The following is a 12,158-nucleotide window of genomic DNA, read 5'->3' as shown; positions in this document are numbered from 1 at the left end:
AATGCACTTTTTCATACGAATGAACCAATTTTGAAAACATTTATGCCACTCCTCCGTGACAATCTCTGAAACATATTTTTCATACTCTTCGACAGCCTCTTCAGGTGATGAAAATCGTTGACCGCGTAACTGGTTCTTAATTTTTGGAAATAAATAAAAGTCACAAGGTGCCAGGTTCGGACTGTATGCGGGATGGCTCATAAGGTCAACGTTGTTAATCTTCAAAAATTCATTTGTTTGTCTGGCCGTGTGAGACCTGACGTCAAGCCTGGTCGAGTTGCAATGTAAATTGGAGGCTTCAGATAACACCGTAAGTGAGCTGCGTGCCCAAGTTGCGTTATTAAGCAACGCTGCTTCGGTATGTAGATCACCAGAAGTCTCTAATGTAAACACGCATCGTGGGGCACAAAATGCATCCATCAGCAGTGTCGCATCGGCACAAATGGTTGCGTCACCGATCGCTTCTGCGTCGCGTGCGGTGCACTGCGGCCTGCTGGCCGCGCCTACGCCCCGGCGGAAACGTCACGCGTATACATGTCAGCCCCTGCACGTGCATACGCCGCTGTAGCCGCTTCTACCAGCCGACCAACCACTTCGAAACTCGAGAGGCGGCGATTGGCTAATAGTAACTGCAATCCCCGTGTGCCTGTCTCCGAAGTTACAAAACCATAGAGGCAGACGGATCAATGCGACGAGGACGGCTTCTCAAAGGTGGTGAAGGGGAAGAGGAAGCCCACCAGCACAACACCGACACGATCGAACTTTTTGCTCCGTTCGGCAACACCGACGACGCTGCTGTACCTGTCACGACTATATTACTCCACGAAGTCTGAGGAGATAGTGGAGTACATCAGGCTAAAAGCCAACTACACCCGTAGGGTCGGAGGGTTGGAGTCCCGCCACAACGTAAATTTTAATTCGTTTGTGGTGAAAGTGCCGACCGAACATCTGTCGGCCTTCATGAAGGGACAGTTTTGGCCGAAGGGTGTCATATATCGGCGATTTCGGGGCCGGTTACCTGACACCAGATTGCGCCACATGTCGCCGACAAGGAAATATGTGTAGACGAACTAGTTGTGCCCCTGGTGGTAAGCAACACGCCTGTCCATAGCAGTTGCGCCACTCAGAGCTTCAAATCGCAAAGCTTTGCGGGTTGCAGTTGCGGGTAAAAGTTGACAAGTCCAATGTGCCTGTAATTTCACCAGTACCCATACCCTTCAAAACCTGAACACAGTAATGCTCACATTACTGCTTGGCGGCAGAAATAGGCTAGGTGGTAGTACTTCCCTGGACTAACTCTTTCACAAAAAGCTCTACTGCTACGAATATCCTAGGTTACATATAAATGTAAATTGTGGAAATTGCTAAGAAATTGTTTAAAAAGACGGTAATAGCGGAAGTGCGCGCTTTTGACGAAAACATATAAGTTGTAAAGGACTAAAGTTCTTAAAAGTGCTGAAAAGTAGAATATAGAAAAACTTTAGAATTATTACAAAAATACGAAATCCAACAAGTCCAAACTTTAAACTTTCATTTCTTCACATAAATTCTTGTTTACAAGCAAATGGTAACTTTACCTATTGTACGTACAAAATTTAAGTTAATTAATACGTGTATACTTAGACAAAAAGAGCTTTTGAATTAAAACTTTACTAATTAACGTAGGACTGAATATTTGGTTACAGTTATGGCTTTTTAAGGATTTTCGCCTAAACAACTTTACGAGAACCCAACTCTCAACATATAAATATAAAAATAATCTGTATTCTTTGGTTCTTCTTGTATTATTTAACACCGTTGTCCCATCATAGGTAGGTCTAGTGTATAAGTAATTTACGTAAAAGGAGATAATTTTGCTTCGCGTAGTCCGTATAAATATTTCTGCGGCCCGGGAATCGAACCCGGGGCCTCTGTGAGACCCGCATGGTAACCGTTCGACCACGGAGGCTTACTCAGAACAGACAAAATATTTGTAAATGAAACATTTGAAATGAAATATTTGTGAAGTAAAGTAATAATTTTTACTGAATTGATATTGAATTGATAATGTTTTTACCACTATGAATTATATGTCTATTTTTTGTGAGAATACTCCACTAGTTTGTCATTATTATTGACCCAAAGATTTTACAAACACAAAGAAAACTTCCTTCGATCGACTGGACTCGAATCAGCATCTGTTGCCTCAACGTGGCTACCGCTCTTCCAGCAGATCTTACGACATTCTCTATGTGCTTATTAAGGATTTTTATATTGGGTTTAAACTGCATTTTCGTCGCAACGCCACCTGTGGGAACATATTAAATACACGTATTTTTCATTATCATACTGCTCTTTGTCCAGCCGGACAAAGGGCCTCCCCCATTTTGCACCATCTTGTCTTGTGCATTTTGATTAATGCCCATAATCGCCATACCGCTGGTCAAGTGGCTTGGTGACGTTACGCTGTTGGCCTTCGGTTGTCAATGAATGTAGCTATGTCGATGAAGGAAGGGTTAATCCGCCATTAAACAGTTGCCACAGCGTTGCACGATATACCAACCACATGCAGTTGACAGATGAGCTTATACTAAACTCAAACTAGGATGATCCCTGTGACACTTCGAGCGGTTACACACACCGAATTTTAGCAGCTATGCAAACGTGATATAGTAGCGATGTAGTCGCTAATGATCAACCTTTACACACACGTGCGATTTTAAGCAGCGATGCAAACGCGACTGCATCGATACAAACGCGCGATTGCATCGCTGCACTTTCAACTTAAAGGCGATTGTTGTCGTGCGTTTGCATCGATGCAATGTAACCACTCTTCAATTACATTTGTCGAAGAGATGAGGTAAAGTCGATAGATTTATTATATAAGTATTTTCTCTTTTCAAAAGATATCTTACTCACTTCGGTTTAATTATTCTCTCGTATTCTGAACGTTGTTTAGATGTGGTTCATATTATATTTATGTACTCAACTCACACTCAACATAGAGAAACCATGTGTCGCGGGCGCCATGGACACACACATAGACAACCACAAATTATACCCAAACTCACGAGAAATAAATGTAGGCAATACAAATATTTCTCCCGGCCCCGGAATCGAACCTGGGGCCTCTGTGTGGCAGCCCGGCATGGTAACCATGCGACCACAGAGGCAGTATAAATAGCGATTGCTTCTTTCCATACGTTCTTAGAAATTTAATAATCTATACAATCAGGCGTTATTTTGTGGAAATCCATGCTAATAAAAAATTAAAGTAAATTACTAGCTGAATGTGGAAAGAAAAAATAATGTACGAAAGAGCTTAAATATGCAACAAATTACCGAAAGATATTAAGGAAATACAGTAATTCCAATTACTCCAAAAGGAATTACAAAAAAGAAAATATTTTCTTTATATAATGTAATTGCTACTTAAGTATCACCATGGCAATTGATACGCAATACGTGATTAGGGCCTTGTTTTTTCTTATTAGACTAGAGGAAAAAAATGTTATCTGTGTATCTTCATTTGAATAACATGTGTATATGTAAATGTGTGCAAACTGCTTCTTTGGCTGGACTGCAACGCACAGGTCTCAGGTTCGATTCCCGGGCCGGGAGAAATATTTGTGTGGCCTACATTTTTTTCTCTCATGAGTTTGGGTGTAATTTGTGGTTATCTAAAAATCAAAACTACTGCGGCTAGTAGATAGTACAAACACAGGGCTTCATATCTATATTATAGTTTAAACAGAGAACTGGATCTGTACAAGAACATAGTTCGTGAGTGCAAGTTATCAATTATAAAATGGCTCGAAACTAATTCATATGAGGAGATTGAGCAATTATTATTACAAGTTTGAAATATATGTATAAATATATTAACAAGTAAACATAAAATTTATGCTATATCAGTATATACATAATATACAGGGTGTCCCAAAACTCAAAGTCAAGCGGTCACTGGGCGAGAGGCCAGGTTATATCAGTTCTGGTAAAAATTAAAAAAAAAATCCATGTCACTTAGTTAAGTGATAATAGGTATTTTTTTGAAAATGTTGAAAATCGATACCCTAGACCACATGTTTAGGTACTGTCATCACAAATTTTCAAATTTTGGAGTGATTTTTTTTTAACGTCATCATAAATAAGCATGCTATTTATTGCAGTCACAAATCAAACATTAAACGTTATGAGTTTAGTAAAAAAAATAAGTTTCTTTGAGTCGTAGCTTAAACAGAATATTATGTCAGCTAGCTTTGACACTTCATATTTTTTTTTAAATGTACTACACTACCCTGGGCAAGTTATTTTAAAAGATGGCCATATAATCAAGATTTCAAAATGGTACAATACTTGCCACTCTTCTTTCCATAAAAAATATTATAACTTATTTTTTGCAAAAGGAGCTCGTTTAAAAAAAAAACTCATGCCATGATAAATAATACTTTTGTGTGCTCAAAGATTGCCCTAAAATCGTGGAAGTGAGATGGTCATATGTGATAGAGTGAGATGGATAGTGACAACGCATTAAACAAAAAATCTACCCTAACACATGTGAGTGTGTCAACTTAATAATTAGTCGATTGTTGTATTATAATAAATTTTAATCAAAATGAAACGAAAGGAACTATTGTAATACTTTAATGTTAAAGTAAATGCTCAAATTGTTTGCCTTCGGCGCGAATACAGGCTCTGCATCGCCTCACAAAAGATCTTTTTATCAATCGTGCGAATCTTCTCAAACTAATTTCTTCTGCTGCTTCAACAATTTTGTGGCGTAATTGGGCTAGATTTTCTATAGGTTTTGCATATACTTTTTCCTTTATGCAGCCCCAGTAAAAAAATCAAGGGGGTTTAGGTCCGGAGATGGAGGAGGTCACGAAATTGAACCAAGGCGCCCAATCCACCTTAAGGAATATTCCGTGTTTAAATAATCACGTACAGAACGAGCTTAATGCGCTGGGCAACCGTCTTGTTGAAACCACATTTCTCTATAGATGTTGAGTGGTACATCTTCTAGTAACGTTTGCAAATCGTTTTGAAGAAAATCTAAGTAGTTGTCACCATTTAATGTTTCAGGCAATTCAAACGGTCCAATTATTTGTCCATTTCAAATTCCGGTCCACATGTTGACTTTGAATTGGTATTAGGACCGGTCTTCACGCATTAAATACGGGTTGTCCGTGTGCCAGCTATGTACATTGTGCAAGTTTAAATAACCATCTTTTTTAAATGATGTTTCGTCAGTCCATAAAATTTTGTTTATAAATTCCGGATCTTCACGATTTCTCGCCAACATTGTTCTACAAAAATCCATTCTGAGAGAGTAGTCACGAGGTAATAAACTTAGTACACGTTGCACATGATACGGGTGATATTCGTGTTGCTTTAAAATTCGATGAGCAATACTTTTCGGTATTCCAGTGGCTCTTTCAAGCGCACGTACTGAAGTGCTGGGATCATTTCGAATTTCTTCTAAAATTACGTCGTCGTCGTCGTCTCCTTGAGGTCTTCCAGCGCTCGTACGAGCACTAGGCAATCGTCCTTCCGAGTATCCCAGGTGTACATTGACGAACACGCGGTTATCTGGGTGATGCTCTAAGTTTGGGTACCTCTCGCGATACAATCTGGCTGCGGCAGAAGCATTACAATGGCATTCACCGTAAATAAGATGCATGTTCGCATGTTCTTCCGCTGCGTACAGATACGGCATGTCGTGAAACGCGTTAGTTTTGCTAAGTTCTAACTAATACAGTTTACACAACACAAATCGAGTCCAGGGAATAAGCCAGAGTCGTCAACACAGATGCAATATCAAGTCCAGGGCGACACAAGCCAAAGTCGTCAGTACAAAAGTTACACGATTACGAGAAGATGCACAGTAAACGAAGGAACGTAGCGTACTAAATGATAATAACCAATGATCAATAATAGAGCATCGGCGTCACTATCTGTCTCGCTCACTCTAATTCATGTCGCACAGCGTCACTATCCATCTCACTCTGTCACATATGACCATCTCACTTCCGCGATGTTAAAGCCAATCTTTGAGCACACAAAAGTATTATTTATCATGGCATGAGTTTTTTTTGAAACGAGCTCCTTTTGCAAAAAATAAGTTATAATATTTTTTATGGAATGAACAGTGGCAAGTATTGTACCATTTTGAAATCTTGATTATATGGGCCATCTTTTAAAATAACTTGCCCAGGGTAGTGTAGTAGCATTTTTTTTTTAAGCTACGACTCAATGAAACTTATTTTTTTTACTAAGCTCATAACGTTTATTGTTTGATTTGTGACTGCAATAAATAGCATGGTTATTTATTTATTTTATTTTTTTTATTTTATTTATTTATTTATATCAGGTAACAAAAAGACCCATGTATACATACCTTATAGACTAACATACATAACAATATAAAAACAAAATACACCTATATTATATATACCTTTAAACTAACATACATACAATATAATAATAAAAAACTAATCTACACGATTTCAGTTATCGGCGACGTGTGGCGCAATCTGGTGTCAGGTAACCGGCCGCGGAATCGCCGATATATGACACCCTTCGGCCAAAATTCCTCTTTCATTAAGGTCGAAAGATGTTCGGTCGGTATTCTCACCACAAACGAATTAAAGTTCACGTTGCGGCGAGACTCCAACCGCTCGACCCTCAGGGTGTAATTAGCTTTATGCCTGATATACTCCACTATCTCCTCAGACTTCGTGGAGTAATGCAGCCGCGACAGGTACATTAACGTCGTCGGTACGGCCGGACGCAGCAGGAAGTTCGATCCTGTCGGTGCTGTGCCACACTGGTTACGGCTGGTGGGCTTCCTCTTCCTCTTCACCACCTTTGTGAAGCCATCCTCGTCGCACAGGACCGTCTGCCTCTGTGGTTTTGCAACTTCAGAGACAGGCACACGGAGATTGGTTTTATCCTTAGCCGATTGCCGCCGCTCGAATTTCGGAGTGGCGGGTTGGCTACTTGAAGCGGCTACAGCGGCGTATGCACGTGTCGGGGTTGACGTGCACACGCGTGACATTTCCACCGAGGCAGAGGGGCGGGCAGCGGGGCGCGGCGCATCATGCGCGGTGGCAGCAACGAATGGTGACGCATTATGTGCCGACTCGAAACTGCTGACCGAAGCATTCAGCGCTGCTCCGTGTCGTGTGTTTACATTAGAGGCTTCTGGTGACCTACATACCGCAACAGCATTGCTTAATAACGCAACTTGGGTACGCAGCTCACTTATGATATGATGACGTTAAAAAAAAATCACTCCAAAATTTGAAAATTTGTGATGACAGTACCTAAACATGTGGTCTAGGGTATCGATTTTCAACATTTTCAAAAAAATGCCTATTATCACTTAACTAAGTGACATGGATTTTTTTTTTAATTTTTACCAGAACTGATAAAACCTGGCCTCTCGCCCAGTGACCGCTTGACGTTGAGTTTTGGGACACCCTGTATATTATGTATATACTGATAAATTAAATAATATAAATATACACAAATCGAAATTTAATTTACATATATGTTTATATAAACTTATAATACTACTGTTATTTTAGTAACTTCTTATATATGAGACAAGCAATTGAAATGATACTATCTAACATGGTATGACAATGTATAATTTTGGATATTGTACGTCTATCGGATGGATGACACACATGTACACTTTCACACATTCCACACAATTCAACGCCTACAGATACATATACACATACATGCACTCACACACACACTAACAATTAGGTTAATCTATTTTTTCTGAAAAGTTAAAAAATTACTGTAATTAGTGAAATTTGTATTAGTTGTAACACCAATTATAGCAGATTAGTTTTAGTAGAGATGGTATTATATTTCACCATCTTAAAATTATGTAAGAGCAAGATTACGATTAATATTATAGAAGAACGATGTTTCCTAACACAGGCCCTAACAAGCCTAAATGGAAACATCCGCCCTTGTGCTATGCCCTTTAAAATGAACGAATAAAACATTTTTATTTTTTATTTATTTATTATCTAAGTGTGTATCCATAGCACCTGCGATACAGGGTTTCCCTCACTAAAGGAAAAGAAAGGAAAAATGTAACACAAATGCAGCTATTTTCCACCACTTAACGTTGACTTGGTTCGCGAATTATCAAAGTAATGTTACTTTCATTTGGGCAATTTTCAGTTTAATTTTCTCAGCCTTACTTTCGTGGCAATTGTTCTTATTTAAGTATTCCAGTATATTATAGGGTGTGGTTTGTGTGAAAAAAGTGAGGGACAATGGTAACGCCACAACAAATCGCGATGAAGGTAGTCGTCGACAGCGCAAGAGGGTAGACAGATATGTCTGCTCATAAAGCTGTCATCTGCCGCCGTCCAGTCAACCCGTGACCATGGAGCGTGCAACCGTTCCGAAATATCGGGAAAATAAAAGAAGTCATACCGTGGTAAGAAACCTGATAATAGTGATAATTAAATAATATTTCTGATTACTATACTCGAATATTAAATTTTAACTTATTACTAGTTATTACTTAAGGTAGGTTATTACTGGGTGTACACTCCGCATATTAGCTTGGTGCAGCAAGCGAACAGCTAGCTAGCTACAGATGAAGACTGAAAATCAGCAATGCTTTTTGTCCACATCACTCAATTGTTTCTATTCTTTTTTAAGTATTGTTTCTTATGTTTTGGAGAGAAATGAATCTCTTTTTATTTCTATTTTGTTTATTTATTTATTAAACAATACTAAACGTCGTGATAATATTCCGGACTATTTAAATAATAAATATTGGTACTGAAATTGGATAACCCGAAAGAAAATTAACCTTGGGTGTTTTCCCATTTTTGTATTTATAATATTGTTCAAACAGCCTTTGAATATTCCACTGAGCAGGCGAACGATCCAAAAATAGATTGCAAGAAAAAGCTTCAGAAGCACTACTTAGCAAGACCTAAACCAGGTTGCAAGATAATGCTTCAATGGCACTTTACACTGACGAGACACTTACATTTAAGAAATATTTTTTATATTAGTGTGTGTAAATGTAAATTTGTATATATATAGCAATTATTTATTATTAAAATTAGTCTTCCAACAGCAGTCCAGTTTAGGGACGATTCAAAGTAAATACGAGTAAGTACTCGATACTTTTGTTTCGATATCGAGTACTTTTAGTATCGAATCCCTTCTTTCGATTTTTACTGGGTATCGGAATACAAATACTGGTATCGAATAGAAACGCGTACGCGTAATCCAGATTATTTTTCTTTTCATTTTCACCATTGTACAGCAAACAAATACAAACCGCGAAGTACGATTTTTGGATGAATTTTCAAACATCCCTACTCGAGTTTAATTTATTTATATGTCGTAGTTAAGGCAGGAAAGGGAGGCGTCGAAGGAAATACCCTCAACGCATATTTAGTCAGGAAGTACTTGATTATTCTTATTATTCACTCTTCGTTATCAATTCGTTCAACCGGCGGTGAAATAGTAACATCAACTGATTGCAATTAGTTTCACAGTAATTAGTCCGAAAGTATAAGACATGGATGAGGTTAAAACGGATTCTAAATATCACGCGGCAAGTTCAGAGAGAACGGGGCGATACGTCTTCACTGTCCAAGCAACTTACACAAAAAGCCCCATCTCTCCGACCATACCCACTTTGAGCTGTCGGCTGGATTCGAACCGACGACGTCTTATATGACGCTATACCAACTAAACCACGGAACGAACCAGCCAACCAGAAATGTATTAATTATTATAATAAACTAGTGGAGTAATTCCACATAAAAATAATTGAATATCAATTCAATGAAAATTTAACTTTTCTATAATGTTTGTGGTACCGTCGTTGTTTCCGATTTCCATAACACAAGCGCTTTAGCAACTTATTTTGGGATTCGAGGAACGTGTATTATGATGATGTCTAATATTTATTTATTTATCTCCTGCTAGCATCTGTCACTGTGGCCAAGACACCCTTACACCCCATTCATACGGCATTGTACTGCACGTTTTATTGCAGTATAAATCCGAACCGAATAAACAGTGGCGCATACACGTTCACACGGTATTTGTCCTGCAAAAAAACGCACACACATACAAACGCAAATCGAATACATGCAAAAAAATGAGCAGTGCCGTGTGAACGGGATGTTAGTCGTCAGTACATCGTAGATAGAGTCTGTGAGACCGGCAATGAGAATATCCATCCCAGTACATCCTTATTTCCTCCCCCGTCAGTCTGTTGCCTTAGGTCTCACGGCGCAGTTATCCTGTACTTATCTATATATTTATTCAGCACGCTTATACAGTTAGTGCTAGGGCTTGTTAAACAGGCTGTTAAGTACCCACTTAGGGTGATCGGCTCACACCTAAGGGCGCTAGGGTTCTTCTTGCCCTTCCTTATTAAGTTCATCCCCGTAAAATTTTTCGACGGCCACAGACATGCATTACTCGGTAAACTGTACAAATATTATATTTTAACATTATATTTGCCAAAGAGTAGTGCCTAAATTAAATAGAAGCTTGTATTATAGGATACCTGATATTTAAAAAGAATAAGAAATTAGTAGGTATTATAATAACCTTAAATTTTGAGGTATTTATGCTGTTGGATACTGTAACATATATTTTTTTAATATTTTACACGCAACACTCTTTCTGAGTCTGAATATCGGAGAAGGCTTCTGTGGCTTCCCATCAAGTTGCGCTGCGAGAAGCACGTTCTCAGCTTTCTCTAGAACAACCTTTAGGACCCTCGTACTCCCTCGTACCTTAAGGAGCTCCTTCACCGAGAGTATTCGCTTGTAATGTAATGGTTCAAATTCGAGCATTACAGCGGTGAGGGAGGAGAACCGAGCATTCGTTGTGCAATATTTGTAACATTTGATAGCCTGCTTCACCGGGAGCATTCGCTTGTAATGTAATAACCTGTTCAGATTGTAAGGCTGCTACTCCACCGGATATAGTGGAAATGTTTTCAAGTCTTTACTTAAGTTAGGTGCCTGCAAGTGCCCGCGAGTGCCCTCGAGTGCCCGCAAGATCCCACGAGTGCCCGCGAGAACCCACGAGTGCCCGCGAGAGCCCGCGAGTGCTCGCGAGAGCCCGCGAGTGCCCGCGAGTGCCCGTGAGAGCCCGTGAGAGCCCGTGAGAGCCCGTGAGTGCCTTTGAGTGCTTTTGAGTGCCTTTGAGTGCCTTTAAGGGCTTTTCAGTCCCTGCGAGAGCCTTTGAGTGCATGCGAGTGCCTGCGAGTGCCATTCAAAGGCACTCAAAGGCACTCGCTCCAAGGGATGTTTTCACAACCGGGAACTATATAAGATCTCGGAGTATTTTACAATTAAATTACACAGTTACGGAACGAATTATCGTCCGAAATCAAACATAAGTCGCTTCCTATTTTTAAAACTGGATAGCATAAATATCTTTTGACACTGTCCTAGTTTGCAAAGTGTATTATTTTTATTAGTGAGTATAAGTTTTTCCGGATTTAAATCGCGTATATTTGTTTTTTCAAACAAATATACACGATTTAAATCCGGAAAAATTGTTTCATTTCCTATGTGTAACAATCGCGAAAACCTAAGAACTCGATAAGTATAAGTTTACCTAGGTATATTGATATATACAAATACATATACGATAACGTAATTTCATTAGAAAAGATATAATGTAACTTTTATTAACACAATTTAAATTTTGCTATAGGCACACTACGTCTCATGCTCTGATTAATTTTCCTCTACCTCAACTGTTGTCTGGAAAATATCTCTCTCAGCGATAAGGCCTTTGCTCACATTAGTGTTAAGTTGTTTATATACTCTTTTTGTGCTTGTGTGTGAGTTATAAAGTGTCTATCTATCTATCTATATATATATATATCTCTTTCTCTCAAACCTTTAATGAACCAAAAACAAGTTCTAGCAAAATGAAACTAGCTACACTCGAATCCATAATTGAAAGTAGCACTAGTATTAAAGAAAAGAAGTAAAGAAAACAAGCATGAAGTTCATTCCATTGTTCTCAGCTCAATAATTTACTATCTCGTTCACTATTATAAAAATCCTCAGTCCGCCACAAATTCGAATTGTATTTTTTGTTTCAATATAAAACCAATTCTATTCCACGAAACAAACAAAGTATTTTCTTTT

Source organism: Hyposmocoma kahamanoa, unplaced genomic scaffold, assembly GCF_003589595.1.
Source record: "Hyposmocoma kahamanoa isolate Upper Pololo Valley unplaced genomic scaffold, ASM358959v1 202, whole genome shotgun sequence".
In the NCBI taxonomy this organism is placed as follows: Eukaryota; Metazoa; Arthropoda; class Insecta; order Lepidoptera; family Cosmopterigidae; genus Hyposmocoma; species Hyposmocoma kahamanoa.
The sequence above is the reverse complement of the archived record's forward strand: the minus strand, read 5'-3'. Positions refer to the sequence as shown.